Source organism: Triturus cristatus, chromosome 1_2, assembly GCF_964204655.1.
Source record: "Triturus cristatus chromosome 1_2, aTriCri1.1, whole genome shotgun sequence".
Classification (NCBI taxonomy): Eukaryota; Metazoa; Chordata; class Amphibia; order Caudata; family Salamandridae; genus Triturus; species Triturus cristatus.
In genome coordinates, this window is record NC_140580.1 from 216,283,581 (window position 1) to 216,298,961 (window position 15,381).

Consider the following 15,381-nt stretch of genomic DNA (forward strand, 5'->3'; position numbering starts at 1 on the left):
AGAGAGAGAGAGAAAGAGAAATAAAGAGGAAAAAGAGATATAGACAGTGGTAAGAGTCACATACATTATAAATCTAAGTACAATAAATTAAAGCAATCATTAATGCATTCTAAAAAAGAAAATAATCCAAGTGGTAACTATGCATTTCTTGTGGGGAGCGCCAGAGAGCTGTGCAGCAAGATGTCTGCTCCCTAACATGGCTCTGGTTGCCGAGATGACAATCCACAATGATCTGCCCTCCAGAGCGCTTGTGGCCCATAAATATTCAGCAGTCATGCTTGTGGAGAGCAGCCCTAGCCTGCTGGGACGAGACAGGGGTGTCTCTGCATACTTGGGGTCCCAGAATCAGCTGCCATTGACAGAATGGACACCTATGTCGAGGAGTTGTTCCGCTCTTAGTTTGGAGATGCCCTCTCCCATCGAGCATGCCCACCACTTGTCTTGTCCCTGTCCGTTTCCGGGGACTCTGACATGGTCTATTGTGGCACACCGCCTTAACTACTGAGACAGAGACACTGTTCTGCAGCTGGCCAGCGAACACCAGACTATCCAGCTCTGAGGTAATGAACTTTTGTTCTACCCAGATTTTACACACTCTGTCCAAATGGCCTACTCAGAATTTCTACCAGCTAAGCGCTTACTGGAAAATGTTGAGGCACAATTTTCATTGCTTTACCTGTCAAAATACTTGTCTTCTTCCATGGCAAAGCCCACATTTTCACTGTCCCTAAGGGCAGCCCGTCTGAGTTCTGAGGGGGTGGTGGAGGGTGGCGTTCTCAGTGACAATGATTGAAGCAGCCTTCATATGTGTGCTGTGAGGTAGCTGGGGCCTGCCGTCTGTGTCCAGCTTGGCCTGAACTGATCTCTAAATACAGTACTGGCCCATTAGCCAAGAATCTACTTATTCTCCGTTTGTTTACTGTCTCAGCCACCTAGCTAGAACTTGCTGGGTCATTCACATGGCCTACAGATACCCCCAGGGATGTAGTTCTACATTCCTTCTTATCATGTTTGCATTGGGGAGGGAGGGGGAGGTTGAGGATAGTTCAACTAGTTTGGGTGGTTGGGGAGAGGGATGGATTTTGTTTCTTGTTTGTTTTTCTTGTTGCAGAGTCATACATATTGGTATGGAATGCTTGCCCATGGCCCTTTACAGCTCTCGGCACCCTTTACCCAAGGTTTACACCCAGAGCTCCCCCCCAGTAAGCTGCGATGACTGCCCTTAGATGTCTGGCAGAACGTACATGGCTTGAATGATCAGCACAAGGCTCGACTAGTGCATGCCTGCTTGCACTGACATCGCAACAATATGTGTTTCTTGCTGGAAACTCCATCTCATCAGTGTCTCTCATCCTAGCCTTTTTGCTGGCCAGCTCGCAAAGACTCATGCTGCAGTATACTCTAACTATGCTCATAGAGTTGCAATTCTCATCCTGAAGGGGCTGCCTTGGCACACAGCCATGTCCCTGTGCAACACGCAGGGTAGATACGTTATCGTACATGCTATACTCATGAGCCGGCCTCTCACACTGCTCACTGTCTATGGGACAAACTTTGATAGTCCCACCTTCGTTGCAAACCTGTGGCACTGCATTGATAATGTGGGGCCTGTCACGGTCTTGTGGGGAGCAGATTTGAACGTAGTACTTGGCCCCCACCTGGACCGACCCAGTGATACACGTTGGTCACACCCTGGGGCAGCGGCTCAACTGAGCCCTACAATAGAAGTCAAGTGACTTATTGACCTGTGGTGGCACACTCATCCCCCAGATAGAGAGCGAACAAATAACTGCACTGCTGCAGCACACTCCATTTGACATTTTCATATGCTTTAGATTCAGAGCTGTGCTTCATGCCCTGCATGACACATTCCCACCTGCGCCTCCCATAATTAATGCGCCGGATATGATTCAGACCAGCCCCTCACTAAGGAAATTGATCTTGCTCCTGTGAGATGGGTCACAAACCACTATGGATGCCGCCCTGAGCCCGATTGAATAGCTGGTTACGAGATGTGACTTACTTTCAAGCATAACTAACTGCATACTGAGAATGACTGCCTGATGACTCCAGCCTGTTAGACATTTGTCTCCCCTTTATCACTTATCTTGCATCCTATTAGGGGTATGCTGCCCTAGGGTGTAGGCAACCTGGTGCAAACACTCCCTCCTGTCCCCAGCTGCTCCTGTCTTTCATGTTGGCACATGCCTCACTGCCATTTTAACTCCTGTGCCTTTGAACTGATCTATTGTGGGTCCAGTGTTCTGTGACTGAGGATTGTTGGTGGGTCTGTGGTGCAGTTCCCTGTGATCACTTTAATATTTCAGCACTGATATTGAGCCATTGTTCTGCTTGTTCTCATTTGCACGTACTCGCCTCAACTGCTTGAGGTATTTTGTGTTTGTAATACCTTGATAAAACCTAATAAATAAATATAAAAAAGAACAAAAGTGTAAATTACTTATGAATTGAAGGAGCCAAAAAATGGGATTAAATAGATTTTTTTTGCAAGGTAACTAGTAACTGGTAGCCATATGTTTTCACGTTTCATAGCTATAGAAGTTGAATTTAAATTTATAAATATCTAATATGTGATTATAATGCATTAGATTCCACCAGTGTTGGATAGAAATATTCTCTCTTGTTTCAAAATTGGATGCAATAACCTGTAAAGCAAAACTATTACAAATCAACTAGTTTTGCAAGCTAAGTATTAGGGGCCAAAAGTCATGTATCCCACCTAGAAATATATTTGCAAAGAGAAAGGAGAGAAAATCCCTGTAATAACATCAATCTTAGACCATCGTGACTTCCAAAAGTCAACTAGATTAGTACGGGTAAAAAACATATATACATATGAGCCATTAGAGCTATCAAATTCTTCAACATGTCTGTCGCCCAGCCAGACCAAACTTAGAAAATGTATCTGAGGTAAACTACAGCCTATTGTACATCCTATTATAAAAGACTACAAAAGAATGGACTAAACTGGCAGAGTGGACTAGAGTAGAATTTTAACCAAATCTTGTTTCAAACATCTAGAGGCCAAGTACAACTCAAATTAGCTTCCGATAATAGCTCAACAGTAAATTTAGTTATTGTATTTCCTAATGAACCTTACAATATATATATGATGGAGGCCTTTGGATAAACTATATTAGTTAACAACTTGTTCAAAGATTGTCTTAGATTCGCAACGGAAAATTAAAGCTTTCCAATGTAGAATGAACAATTTCCTGAAGTAAATGAAACAGTGTGAGCTGGTTTGCAGATAAACTAAGAGTCTGAGAGAGATCAGAGAAAGGTAACATTGTGTCATTATGAAATAACTATGAAACCATCAATAAACCATTGCCTGCCAATCTTTACAGAAGAGGAGACAACCATTTATTTTGATGGATTTGTTGTAACATATGGGGCTAGTAAAAATGATAAGAGATATGTTGAAAGTTACCATAAGTGGTTTTAACATGGTACACGTATGAGTTAATGTAGAAGGTAACCAAAATTTGAGAGGAGAGGTGGCAAAGAGTATGTGCATGTACGTTAACATAATAACATCTGCTTCTCATTGTTACATAAGGATGTTAAAACAACTACTTCTCTTTTCAGTTTCAGGAAGTCACTAAAAATGTGGCTTTTTACACAGGATAGATAAAGTTTTCTTGCTCCTGTCTACCATAATGTTCAGCTCCGCTGTCCTTTGATTAGAATACTACAGTGCCAAGACTCCTCTGGGCATAAGCCGCGCTTTATACATTACATTTACTTTACATTACATTTACATTACATTAGTGCAAATTCTAGATCAAACCATGACCTAGCTCTAGTGCTAGAAGAATTAATTAAGAGGCTCTGTTTTTGTTTTATGGTAAATAATTTGTGCTTATGCACACAATCTGGAAAATTCGCCCCACCATATTGTTTGGTAAGTTTAAGTCTACTGAGTTAAATGTGAGCCTTTTAGCATTCCATAGAAATTTGGAAAGGATTCTATCAATTTGGAGGAAGGCTGTCATAGAAATGTTGATTGGAAACATCATAATGAAAAAATGTATGATTGGTAGTAACATCTTTTTAATTGTATTCAGCCTACCCCACCAGGACAAAAATAAAGGGGACCATTTATGTGTGTTGCTACAGAGTCTCTCAAGGAAATCATTAAAATTAGAGGGAGCTGCAATGCCAAATACCTGATGCTTTATTCTTGGATGAATTCCAAGCCACACTTGAATTGATCTTTGAGAACAAAACATGTTGAGAGGTAACACTTCAAACTTGCACAAATTGAGTTTGTATCCCGAAACTTGAGAATAGCAACTACGTTTATTAAAGAACCCAGGAGAGATGATTTTGGTGAAGACATGTATAAGATGTCATCAGCATAAGCAGTGAATTTAATATGGTGATTCTTAATGTAAAATCCAGTAAAATCTGGCACAGTTTGGAGCTGAACACAAAAGAAGGGACAAAGGACAACCTTGTCTAGTACCTCGTTACAAAGGAAAATATGTAGAGTGAGCACCATTAACATAAATAGTAGATTTGGGGGCAGAGAACAATAAAAATATTAGGTCTATGAATTGCCTGTGTAAGAAACACCAATTAACTTTATTGAATACATTTTCAGCATCTAGAAAGATGGTTACTATAGCATGTTTAATCTTTGATAACTGAATAATAATATTAATAAAGGTACAAGAATTATTAGAGATATTTTATCCTTTAATAAAACCTGTTTGTTCTACCCCAGTGAGAGCAGGCATGTATGTCTCTAATCTTATGGTGATAGCCTTTGCAAATATTATACAATCAACATTTATGAGAGATATAGGCCTATAATGTTGACACTTACTGAGATCCTTTCCTTCCTTTTGTATGAGACAGATGATGGCTTCTGTAAAGGACCCTTGAGAAGCATTGGAAGACAAGAAAGCATAGACTAAAATGAAAAGTAAAGGAAGCAAAATATCAGAAAAGTGTGAATTGAATTCCATCGGGAAGCCATTGGGTTCAGGAGCATTACCTATAGGAATTTTCTTTGAAGCCAATGAAAGCACATTAGTAGGCAGAGGCTTTTCTAATGTTGAAAAATCAAGAGATTTAGTAGTAGTGTTAATTAGAGATGAGAAACAATTAGTTAACAAGTCCTCAGAAGGATCACTATCAGGAGTATATAGATTTGTAGAGTAGTCAACACAGCTGCAAGGTATGTCTGAAGCTATAAAAACCTGTTGACACTGTGAATTAATAATAGATTTAATAGTCAATTTCTCTTTTTTAAATTTGAGATAATTTGCAAGGAGGTTGCCAGATTTATTTTTGCTGCCATAGCTTTGGGCATTGAGCTTAAGTAAATAACCACATGCTGTATGTGGGGAGTAGTTAATACATTGTATCTTAGCATGAATAAATTATTTAAGATTAGATTTATAATTTTTAGTAGTATAGTATTATTGTTCTAATTTTTTAATCCTATTCAGAAGGACTAAGGATTATTTTTCAGCTTTACGCTTTTTAACTGAAACATAATTAATAATGAATTCTCTAAAGGTTGCAGTAAGATCATCTCAGATATTATGAATCGATACAGCATCAGTTGTATTAAATTTGAAAAATGTCTGAACAAAACGTTTATATTCAGAGAGAAAAATGGGGTCACTCAACAAGGCATTGTTAAATCTCCAATGTGAGTGTTTTGAATTATTATTTAAAGGATCAAAATCTGACCAGACTGGAGCATGCTCCGATATTACTATAGATCCAATTTCTGAGTTATCCAGGGCCTATATAATAGGCCTACTTACAAATAAGTAATCAATCCGAGTTTGGGAATGGTATGTTGGAGATTAAAAAAGTATATTCCCTCAAATCTGGATTAAATATTCGCCATGAGTCTGTACGTGCTCTTTGGGAAATCACCTTTTTTAAAGCTTTAGTCATATTAGTGGGGGTGAACTTAACCAAAGAGTGTCTATCTTAAAAAGTCATTAAAATTTGATTGCAATCCCCTCCAAGTATAAAATGGTCTGTGTTTTAATAAGTGTTTTTCTGCGAAATAGTGGACGAAAATTGAGTTTTTTTTCTTATTTGGACCATAAACATTCACAATGCAGAAATCATTATTATTAATTTGCAGTTTAACCAATAACCATCTACCCTCGGAATCTTTTTCCACCAGAACCACTATTATATTTAGTTGTTTAAGACACAAAACAGCTACACCATCTTTATTTTCAGCAGATGAAGAAAAAAATATTTGACCAACCCATTGTTTTTGCAATTTTAGTATATCAGTATCAAAGAGATGAGTTTCCCGTAATAGGGCAATTTGCAAGGTGGGATAATACTCTCTACTTTTGTGCAAGGTGGAATAATACTCTTTGCCTCTTGATGGGATTCTATAGGCCTTTAACATTCCAAGTTACAATTCTGAGATTCATATACCATTCATATGAGGATGATAATAGGCACTGCCAAGTACCACATTAACAAGTACCATGAAGATTAAAATTAGCACTGAAAAAGGGAAAAAGAAAAGGGAGAAAAGGAGAGTGTAAAGGTAAAAGATAGGGAAGATGACACAGGGAAGGAACCCAAATACATATAAGATAAGAAGGTAAGGGGACTGAGAGATGAGTTACAAAATGTATCAATATTGGATAAAAAAACGAACACTGTCAAAGTGCAGGAATACTGGAGCACCACACGGAAGGCATGCAGACCGGGGCTTCATAATGTACTAGAGACATGAACAACAATGCATAAGAGACAGAAAATTAATAACAAAGGGAACAAGAAAAAACAATGATGACATGTTAAAGTGTATTCAGAAATATATTCACAGGAATGGTCTACTTACCAAATAAAAGGCATGAACAGACTGCAAAGAAATAATACAACATTTTACAACTGAAAATACATTGAACAAGATGATTAGACAACATAGCATGACAAGTATTGGGACATATAACAGTAATTAAACAAGAAAGTAATATTACTATAGAGAGCAGGAAAAGAAATTAATATAAATTAAAAGTAATAACCTAGAAAAGCATAAGAGTACAACACAAATGATCTTAGAACAAATACAGTCAGCCCGAGAAATGTGCCCCTGTATCCATGTCCTCTATTCTTTGTTACTGAAGGAATACCTTCAAAAAAGCTGCACCCATACACAGTGGTTTTGCCCTTAGAAGTAACCTTGAAGAAGCATGAATGAACAAGTCCTTATCTGGCGTTTAGTGCCTTAAGTTGAGGTCATAGAGCAAACATATGTTCTCTTTTGTTGGCAGTTGCATTAGCTACATCCTTGGAGATAAAGACTATGTTACTAGACCACTAGACCATAATCTAACTCAGATCTGTATATTGTAGAAATAGGCTGATGAAACCTCTAAGTGTTTGGGGTCCAGAGGATATGCCTGTTGGATATTAAGAGGTGAAGAGAGAGTGATTTGAACCATCTTAGGTTTCATTTTTTGAATGAGAGAGACCATGTTGAAACCTTCTGCCCCTTTAGGAATGCCATAAAGTCTAAGATTGTTCCTTCTGTTCCCATTCTCCAAATACTTTGCGGCTTTTTAGCAATTCAATGTCTTTTACAAGTTGAGTAACATCAGGCACTAAGTCCTCAATATCACTGATATGTTGTTCAATATGTAGTATTCTATTATCCAGTGAAGATCATTGTTCTTCCATGCTCTGTAAAGTAGCATTATTCTCAATTACAAAGGGGAAGAATGCTTTTAAATCATCCATTAGATCATCCAAGGTCAAAGGGGAAGGAGAACAGGAGGAGAGTCAATATTTTTTTTGTCATTTTACAGATCCCGAAGCAGTTATTGTTTTAGCAATAGCCTCTGAAGAGTGCGAGGAATTAACTACATCCAGATGTAAATCAGCACCCTCCACCTTGTTAAGATCCCTATCTTTCACCATGACAGATAGTAATGCATTATGTGGACCTCTAATCAAGTTTATAATGAAACTGAAATGTGGAGTTTGTGTGAAGACGTTTGCTACTTCCCACATAATAAAAAGAAGTACAGGACCAAATTCAGCTTTGAGAAATTGAACTACATTCAAGAAAAGTCACCTGAATTTATGTAAAAAGAAGTGACCTTTCATCATTCCATTGATGCGCTGTATAATGTGAGAAGAGAAGAAAGCTGTATGCAATTTAAAACATCCCCGCAGTGTGAGGAGAAAATGTAACATCATCAGTAGGAAAGGTGGCAGATAATATTTCCTCTGATTAGTGCTTCATTCTGTCAGGCATGAATCTCAGGGTATTGTGGGGAGGAGGAAAGCCAAACTTACAATCTCTGGGCATGTGAAAGTGTCCCATGATGATGAGTGCCGATTTTCTATGATTGTTCATCAGATCTGTTCAGCAGATTCTGTTAAACGGTTAACAGTTTGCACGTTTCATAAACTCTGTCTCTATCCAGCAGGGTGGATCAGCAGGCTTATGCGAGAAAAGCTTCATGGTTTTGAATTGAGCTTGTGGAATCAAGCTCACACAGATTTCTTTATTCACTTTAACAATTTATACTGTCCCATGGCCCAAAATAATGATCATGAAAAACCATGGCTGGGCTTTTATGGGCTTCCTGCAAAACAGGAAGGAATTTTTAGGCACAAGTGTTTCACTCCTATATACCACCAGACACAGGACATGAAGTCAAAACATGCTACCAGTTAAGAAATGTTCACAGCACGACCTCATCCCTCTATGGTTTCATGGCTAACTAGTCACATGAGCACTTCCAATAATTTGTATCTATTGAATCAAGCCAGCAGTCATGGCAGTAGACAAAGCAACGGCCCAGAACCCTGAGTAATTTATGGAGCAATCTGGTTCAACTCTGACAGATATGATTCCTTTCAACAACTTCTTTGGCACCACATCATATTCTTCTTAAGGTTTTGGAAAATCTATCTAGATCCCAACAATGCACAGTATACGTGAAAGGTTGTTTTCATAGATGCAAGCCTAAAAGCATTTCTAGATTCCCCCAATCAAACTTCCTCGAACGTTTGCAGCAAAATAACCTCGGGAAATTATAGTGAGAGGTACCATCAAGTCACTCAAATCTCAAATGATTTCCTGAGATTCCATGATGATGGAAAGAATGTGTAGGTTTAGGGTAAGAGATCCATGTGGGTAAATAAAGCAGGAGAGGGGCCATTGTTATGTCTGGATCAGAAGGGCGGGCCCTAAACCCTGTATGGAGAAAAGTGTCCTTGTTTGACTAATTACTGTAAAGTGGTCTTCCAGAAAGAAGTTCCAAGATGTAAAGTACAATTAGATTTCAGAGAAAGGCTGATTAGCATGAGTTAAATTATAGTTATATATTTTAAAGTATGCCGAAGCAGCCTCATGCCGGTGATTTTGTTTCTATGAGAGCTTGTAGCTTTTTATAACCTCAAAGAAAATAAAAATTACAAATATAATATCACTGAGTAACATTAAATGCCTTGACGCTATTGAAATTTGGTTATATTTGTCCTTTTTATAGGGGCGTAAGGCATAAAAGCTTTCGCGGATCTCTACCCGGATGGCAAGTTTCTTCCCTGCTTTGCCAGAACTGATACACCCACGACTACACTATCAGATGCATTACTATACTATCAAATTAGAGCTACCTGACGCACATTCGATGACACATTTCCTGCTCCCCCTCCTATCTTCATGGCACTAGAATACATTCATACATCTGCGTCACCACGTAAACTCACTACTCAGGTCTGCACACTCACGCAGGCTGCCGCCCCGGTGGATACTGTGGGGGCTCGTGTGGCCTGGGAGAGGGACCTGGGTTTAGATATATCAGAAGTGCAGTAGAGCTACTGCTGTGGCCTGTCCGAGAGACTGTCTCCAAATTATAGAATGTGACTAACACATTTCAATTATTTACATAGAACATATAGCACTCCATGGCAGCTAAACAGAATCGGACAGGTTGCCGACTCGCACTGCCTACGCTGCCGAGAGCTGGGGGCTACTTTCTTGCATCTGGCATGGACCTGCCCTGCTTCTGGACTATGGTTTGTGGCATGGTGAGCGCCATCATTGAGGCTCTAGTTCCACAGGACCAAATTGTATGTCTCCTAGAGTATATAAAAGACGCTCCGGACGGATACCGATGCCTCATTGCGATGCTGCTTTTATTGGCCAAGCATACAGCGGCAATACACTTAGGGAGGAGACTGGTTCCGACCAAACAGGCCTGGTTGGCGGACATTTCCTACTGCCAGGAGCAACTGACAGCTTACTGGGACCTTGTGCTACTAACAACCCGTCCACTCCTGTACACAGTACTTAATTTGAGTTGGTGGTTGCCAGTGGGGGCCTCCAGCACTTTTTTGGGGGGGACTGGCTCCCGTTTTCCCCACATCAAACATTAACCAAAAGCAATGGAGGGGAAAACATACAAAGCGCAAAAACTGAGGAAGAGAAAGGGAAAACCGTAAAAAACTGTAACAGCAAAACAAGGAGAATGAAGGATCCTGCAAGAGTGAAATAAAGTGGCAGGGATTTTCATGTGTTAGATTAGAGAGGCATAGGTTAACTTAAGACAGCGCAGTCTTGGTTTTTGGAGTGCTAACATTTAATTGCACCAAATGGAGGCTTCTGAGCCGAGCTTCCTATACAGAAGCAATAGGCTGCTATGTACCAAACATACTACATGCATTCATTGAGTAAAAAAGAAGAATCTGAGACTTATTTGCAGTATGGTGGAAGTGGACAGGTTCTAAAAAAGGAAAAGAAGTCCTGCCCACTTTGTTTAAAGTACCATTGGCATCAAGCATTTGTAATTGGGCGGATGGGATATCTGCCAGTATTTGACAGATGTCACTCTTTGGCCAACTCTAAATAGCTGCTAGATCGATAGGAACATACCATTTGATCTTGTCAGAGGTAAAGCTCACTCCTACTACCAGCATACTTTGGCCACATGGCATGAATTTACTACTCCAACAGAAGCACATGAAAGATAAAGCTCAGGTGTTGAAATATGGGTGCTGAATTTGCAAAATGTTCAGTGATTCACAACAAAGTAGACAGATTCCTTGCATGCGTATATGGAGGAGGTGAAATAATGAATGGGTGAAGTTAAAACCCAGTACTGACAGTTTTTTACAAGGTGAAATTGCCTAAGATTGATAATAGAAGTAGTGTATCTGGTAAGCAAATCAATTATAGGTGTTTACATATGTTACACCTAGAGCACAGCTGAGGTAGGAATGCTGTTGGAATTTTGTGTTTATAAATTAGGAATAGTCATTGATGTAAAAAAAGGCATACAATTATAGACATGCAAGGACAATGAATGCAATCCACTTGATTCTACTGGTGAATATCAACATAAAGAATATTGACATACTATGCGGCAGGGATTCTGCTTTGAAGAAGAACTGTGCCTTGTAAGAACAGGACAGCAGAATGTGTCACAGCACTAACCTGCACCAACTTTGGTGGAACACTCCAGCAAAATACCAAGTAAGCGTGCACTACAAACTGCATTTATCATAATGCTAAGGGGTGAACTGTGCTGGGAGGTCAGCAGTGTGCTCCCACCCCTTCCAGCAGAATGTAGGGACTGAGTATCTCTAGCACATCAGTATCTGTAGGCCCAAATCTAAATAGCTCACAGTGCCTCTCCTAAACGCCTAAGCATTCCAGAGTAGCATGTTAGTTCAGCAATCCTAGAACACGAAACTCTAGTCCCCAAGGGAACCATGGAAACAGATCATCACCTTTCGTTCTCACTCAGAAATGTCCATAGTAAACAAAAGAAAGACATGAAGGAAGTTTACAGTATATCTATTGAAACTATTGTAGTTTATTTTGAAGCAAGTGTGCTGTGGTTAGTAAACAGATGCAACTAATCCACAAAATCAACATTACTCGCAGGCTGTAAACGATTAAGAACCCGACCATGGCCACTTATATATCTATCTATGCCTACAATCTCTATGTGAGCACAGGTATTTATTAGTGATCTCTGGGATTAGCACCGGACCCCATTCCTGGTGTTGTAGGTGGTCCGCATCATAGGTATAAACTCAGTTTACGCAAGGCTGCTGCCAAGTGAGTAACTGAAAGAAGAGTCGCATTCCTTACCAGTAGGGAATACCTCTTTCTCAGCGTGCCCACATCAATAAGACAATGGGAGTGACCATAACTCATGTATAAAGCTTTCTCCCAGGGCTTCATATCTACCCACTGGAAAATATTTCATACAAGCTGTGAACTGAAATTGCGAAATTGGCAAGAAATGCATCAGCTACACTGTGGATGGTGTCTCTGCTATTGTGAATGACAGGTGTTCTAACTTCTTGAGTTGTAATATTGTGCAAGTGGCGTCTTTCTTGGCCATGATCCATTGTTTGTGTGACAGGTTGAAAAGCAAGAATAGCTGCGGAGAATTAATATAATGCCATGGTACATGGCTGCTTTTGAGGACCTGAATTATCCAACCAAACTGGATGATAGATTAGAGCTGACTTTGCCCATGGTATAAAGAAGACATGTCACTGTGCATAATATCAATAAATGATGTCACAATGTTATTCAGGTTGTACATGCGAGAAGACAACATATTAATACTATTACCAACAACAGAAAATACTTTATTCAAATTATCTTGATCAATCTATCTTAAACGTGCAGCAGCTTCCAATGGTGATCATTTCTACATTAAATTGTATGTGGCATAAATAAATCTTTTTTGAACGTCGAGACTTAGGACTGGATAAAAATTCAGATAGGACCATGTCTTCTGAAAGGAGCCAAAGATTTAGTTTTACTGAATACAGTGTGAAATGTTCCAACCACTGTTGGCACAATTTCCCTACTGAGTAGATGGTGACAATACCTGTGTGTTGCGAATAGGAATAAGGAGGGTCGTTTCTGCTTTCCTTAAACCCCGGTGTGGAATTAAAAAAGCACACATAACAACCATTTGTGTCCACTGGCCACAATAACCACCTATTTGAATCTGAAAGTGTGGAGTTAAATGTTCCATTCTGTAACTAGCTATCAAGTTGTTCTTCAGTGTAATTTAATAAATGTCACCAAATGTCAAATCGGGCAATGGAAGGAATGTTTGGTGCATGCATGTCTCTTAACTTTTGCCAGTACTCGAAAAGTAGTCGGTTGGACTCCATCATTTAGAAAAGTCTTCTGTGTTGGAATTAAGCAGGCTCGGTACAAGGTGTTGTTCCCCTGAACTTGCCAAGATTTGCTACCCCAAATTGATTTCATGTCAGTGGTATCCTCCCAATGATCATAGTCTTTCATGGCTAATTGTGTAAAAAACAGGTCTGTATGTATTAGCTTGGTTTGTGGGAGCATATATTTCTTTTGTGTTGCAGGGACAAGCCTTAAATTAAAAGATTTTGAGTTTGATGCATTGTCTCCAGAAAAATGTGAATATATCCCTATGTGTTTTGGAGCTCCCTTGTGGTGGTGTAGGACAATGTTCCCATTATGTATAATCAAAAAGTATGTGTTGAACACTAGCTCGATGTAAATAATGATATCCATAATGATGTTAATAGATCATTTCACCATAAGTAGCAGAATTTAGATACAGGTCCTCAGATTTGAAAAGAGGGTAGTATAACAGCTCAGGGAGCACTGTAATTTACAGTCAAAACATACCAATCATCCGAATGTAACCCAGGTACAAAAATATCACCCATAGAAACCCTAAATACATAAGGAATCTGCAGTATTTCTGTCAGTCCGAATATATCTTAAGGTACCTTCTCCTAAACAATTCCATCTGTTACTGGAAGTCTCTTTTTAGCTTATGTGAGGATGAGTGAGGCGTTAACACCTCATCAACCAGTTCTGTGGCAGAGCATTCTGGAAGTTTATGTGCATTTATCAGCAAGAAGAAAGCAGTCACAAATCCAATCCAAAGAAATAGTAAAACCAAGGAAAGTGTTTTCCAAACATATATCCAAGGAGGGACCAGATACGTGTGTTTCAGGCAAGGAACCAAAATGGAGGCCCTGATAGGCAGAGTGTTTAGAATGGAGGAACTGTCAGAAGAGTCTGATGGAAAGTCATCTCTTCCCACATAGTAACCAGAAGCATTTTGTTGTTTTACAAAATAGGAGCCACCAATGCAGTAAAGGAACTGGTAAAGTCCATGTGCGATGGATCACTAGAAACGACATCAGCTGCAGAAGATGAAGTAGTAGGTACAGTACTCACTTCAGTTGTGTGGCTGGAATTCACAGAGGTATTGGGAATCAACTGAAGTCAATTATCAATGCCCCCCCTCAGCTGGGGAGAAGCAGCTTTAATGGTGCTCATAAGCTGCAGAGGAATTTCCTATACCGTAGCGAGAGGAGTTAGGGAACTACCAAGGAGTCCTCATGTCCTACTGTTTAGAATCAGTCAAATGATATAGAGGGGAGAGGAGTTGGCCTAACGGCTAGGGCGCTCAACCTCGGACCTGGGGAACTGGGTTCGAGTCTCGGTAATGACGCTGAACATCCTGTGATTCTGGGCAAATCACTTAATCTCCCCGTGCCTAACAAAAAAATGAATGTGTGTCCTCATGTAAAGTAAATGGTGCTATGTAAAGCGCTCTGATACCAGATTGGATTCGGGTCAAGTTCGCGCTATATAAAACTCTGTAAAAAAAAAATATATATACAACTTGATGTGATCAATAGAGACAAAACGATTGTCTTTAAAACCAGCAAGCAGTGGCAATATTACAGTTATTGTAACTTGAATGCTAAGGACTGGCACCAGTGCACAGTATGATGGGCCGAATTCCTTCTTTACCCCAATCCTTTCTCAAACTAGATCCCCAACTTGTGGAATTCAGCTGGAAGGTGCTTGCTGCTCTTTGATTCCAGTAGAGTTAGTTGTCTTCCACTACTCATTGGATCAGCTGTCGCAGAAGTTTTGTAAGTCTTGTAACAACAACAATCATTTTTTCAAAAGGCATGGCAGCCGGCACAATGTCTGGACCGTCAAGGTGTGGAACATTTATTTTCATGCCAAAAAGGACCTCGTATGTGGTCTGGCTAACCAGAGTTTTTTTTTAGGGAGATTATTAAGTGCCCTTTGAACCCCATATAGGTGGTGGATCTAACTACGCTCTGTACCTAATACTCTAGCTGTTAAGGACTGCTTTAAATCACAGTTCACCCTTTCCACAACAGAATTGATCTCGGGCCAATATGGAGAAGTGTAATGTATCTCTAAACCCAGGGAAGCCATAGAATCCCTATATGCTTTCGAGGAAAAATCGGGGCCTTGGTCGGAGTCGAATGTAGTGCATGCATATGCTCCTGTAAAGACTTACAAATCTTTGATAACAGTGCAGGCATCAGCCGAACATT

General features: G+C 39.8%; 1 protein-coding gene across 2 annotated transcripts in view; it reads left to right on the top strand.

The window, feature by feature from the left end:
• Positions 1 to 15,381, top strand: part of LOC146867068 (cGMP-dependent protein kinase 2-like) — a 1,824,148-nt gene that overhangs the window by 780,732 nt on the left and 1,028,035 nt on the right. The window lies entirely within an intron of this gene.